The sequence below is a fragment of the Gavialis gangeticus genome, unplaced genomic scaffold, assembly GCF_001723915.1.
Source record: "Gavialis gangeticus isolate Ggan-Ray unplaced genomic scaffold, GavGan_comp1, whole genome shotgun sequence".
In the NCBI taxonomy this organism is placed as follows: domain Eukaryota; kingdom Metazoa; phylum Chordata; order Crocodylia; family Gavialidae; genus Gavialis; species Gavialis gangeticus.
Window position 1 is genome coordinate 67040748 of NW_017729032.1, and position 3538 is coordinate 67044285.

The window sequence follows — 3538 nt, forward strand, 5'->3', positions numbered from 1 at the left end:
ATTGTGAGGCCCTAAACTGTAGCTTAAGTAGTTTAAGCCTAAATCTGGCACTGGCTGGGCATAAGGATAAAAGACAGGAAAGCTGTATTTCTACCCCACTACTGCTCTAATTAGGAGGCTATTATGAAAAATGTAGGCATCACCAGCTGAAATGTTATACCCCTCCCTCAAACCCTGAGAAGCAGTTTCTGGATTATGGACTTCAAGGGGCAGGGGTGCCTGCTGCTGACTCATTCAAGCCTCAGAGCCCTGGAGGTGGATGGAGGTGCAGACCCATCTCTGTGCTTAGCATTTCCTATTGGTAGTGAAGGTAGTTTCCCACCCTGTATGTTTGTTTTTTTGGATTAAATTTCTGAGGCACATAACTCTCCCTCTATATTGTACAGGCAGCCTATGTGCCTTACTGTAGGCTTTAGAGTCCACTCTGGGGGTCAGGTGCCTCGATTTAGGCGTGGAAATACGTAAACTTTTGGCCCAAAGTCTTTAATTGGATCTATGCAAAAGTATCCCATTCTCCTAACACACTTCTGATACTGCCATATATTCATTCCCATTAAGCTCTGCTTTTCCTTCCTTTCCACCATTAATTCCAGTAGTTCAAAAGCTGTCTAGATGCAGTCATAACATAACAGTGCAAGAGGTAAAACATTTAATATTTTAATGTGTCTTTAACATTAGTTCCATCTCACCTAGGAATCACAAACACACATATGCATGAACCATAGTCTTGTGGTTATTGTGTACTATCATTGGCAGAGCTACAATGATTTTGGTACCTTAATTGTGTGTTTCCATCCAATGCATTTAGACTTTTTCAAGTGTTCTCCCTGACTATGAAGTTCCTGTTTTTATAAAGCATGGCTTGGAGATAAATATCACTTCCATGTAGTTTTTTGTCCTTAAGTTACCAATTTACCAATAAATGATGTCATTTTTATGTATTGCCTTTAAGAAAGTATGATAATATCTCCATATTTAAAGTTGCAGGACAAATCCCAGTCTAATCTTGACTTTCATGCCCTTCATGCTTTGGCTTTTGTGCCACAATACATTTTTACAGTTTTCCCTGTAAAATCTCAGGCCAAATATATTTTGTAAAGTTTAAAAACCCTGTAAGCTTTTATTTTAGTTATATGGTGAAAAATGTGTACCTAGTCCTGTTTTTAAAAATCAAGTTAGTTTCCAGCGTACTTAGGTACAGCTTGATTTAGCATGCATTTAGACCTTGGCAACGGCCAGTGCTGTGGACGTGTTTGCAGAATGTAGTTAATAAATTTAAGATTGATGTTTGCTTATTGTAACTGCCTATTGGCTCTTTCCAACTTCAACTGCAGGGAGAAGTCCTGACAAACTTAACATTAATTTTACAGAATTACATACCCCAGCTGGGTTGCATACATGAATCACAAATTATCTACTTCCCACTTCCAATTACAATCCATAACCTCTTCCCATTTGGCAAAATATATTATCCAAAGAATTTGCACCCATTTCCCCTCCACTTTTTTCTTACAGCTAGTCTATACTTTTCTTGGAAAAGCTGTCAGAACCAGTTACCCACTTTATAAATGTAGATTGTAGTATTCTCCCCTCACCACCATTTCTCCACAAGGAATGGTTCTGGTTGATTTTGTATTTACTTAGCTGTCTACCACCCATATGGGACCTTTTCAGTAAAGAGGAGACCTTGACTCTAAGTCACAGGCTGTGAAGAGGGTCCTGTTAAAGGTACAGATGATCAGTAAAGGAACATGAAATGGGAGATAGGCAGGTTTTGGGGGTTGTTTTGGAAAACAAAGCACAAAACAAATTAGGATAATAGGATTACTCACAAATAGATTTAAAAAATACAGTTTTATCATTTATGCTGCATGACTCCGTAATGATTTTTTCAAAGATGTTATGACAAACACCCTGTACTAATGATATATTACTGACTATGTATCACTGCTGCTTCCAAAAAACTATGTTAATAGGTTGCTTGTTTACAAAGCCTTCAATTGAAGGATATCAAAGGACATTAGAAAAGCTATTTAAGCTTCCATTTTTCTGTGAGATAGGGAAGTAGGATTGTAGATATGGGAACTGGAGCACAGAAATATTAATTGACTTGCCTGAGGTCATAAAAGATAGAGCCAGAAATAGATTTATGTCGTCTTCTACCTCATTTCAGTGCCCCACATCACCACAGCGTCTCACAAATGGACTTTATTCTCACAATATCCCTGATGAGTACAGAAATATCTCTGTTAAAAATTGAAAACTCACAATGAGAAAATTAGCAACTTCACCAAAGTCACAGAGGAAATGTACAATTTCACCAGTGGTTTAACCCAAATCTCTAGTCCACTGCTCTATGAACTAACCCATTCTTGTACACAGTTCTCTTCTTTAACCATCCTCCAGCTGGCACAGTCAGGCACCTGCTGAATTAAAGCCGAAAACCCAATTTTTCAGCTATAGCTCAGTTTTTGGCTTCTGTTTACTGCTTCCAGTTACAGCTCTCTGACATAATCTCTCTTTTGTACCCTCTCTAGTGCTTGTATGGCATGTAATTTCCTTCCTTTTTGCATACATGTTTGCATTTAACAGATATTCAGCAACTCCTAATGCTAGGCTTACCATTCTGCTTTTCCTGGCTGTCTTTTTAAACCTTAACTTCAAGCTATTCATAATTGCAGTCTGTTAATTTGGAATCTGCTTTAACAAAGCTGACTCTGATACCAGGCTTTAGGTGTGTACTCTAACTCTTTTTTTAACGCTTTCCCAAAGTAATAATGGATCTGTTAATAATAGGCAGTACTGTATTAGTAAATACTTCCCTTGGATACAAACTAAACATACAGATGAATGTATTTCATGAAGGTGTGTCTTCAGTTTTGAATAGGTGTTTCAGGAACCACTCTTATGTCTGACAAAAATAAGCTTGAGTTTAGATTCTTTTTAAAATTTCAGTTCAAAGGGGGTGTCCTGGGGTTAACTTAATACTATTCTTTGTGTTGAGGAAGTATCAAATTAGATGCTAATTAGAATCCGTGTCCTATTGGGCTAGATAGATAGTATATTTGCACCCTCATTTGAAAGGTAATAGAATATAAAAGTATACAGAGCTTTAACAAAGGGAGTTGAAACAAATATAACCTGCATCTCAGTAATGTCGGAAAGACAGAGCTTCATGATGCATTTCTGCTGGGATAGTTTAGACAGGGATGATCTTACCTAGAGGGGGGACATGATAAGGGTTCACAAAATACTAAAAGGCAAAGGTAGCTCTTTTGCCCACAGTGAGAGCTTCTACATGAGACTTTACTGTGGAGTTGCCTAATTAGGTCCATAGTAAAATGTCATCATCTACATTAGGCTGGAGTAAACAAATTAACTCCGTCATAGGATAGTACTTGTAAACACAAGGACTGTCCTATGGCAGAGTTATTTACTCCACAGCAACGCACATGTAGATGCTGACAGGGTTGACTGAGGCATGAAGGTGCTGCAGTGCGGGGGCTGCCTGCCAGCTAGCCCCACGCTGAAGCACCCT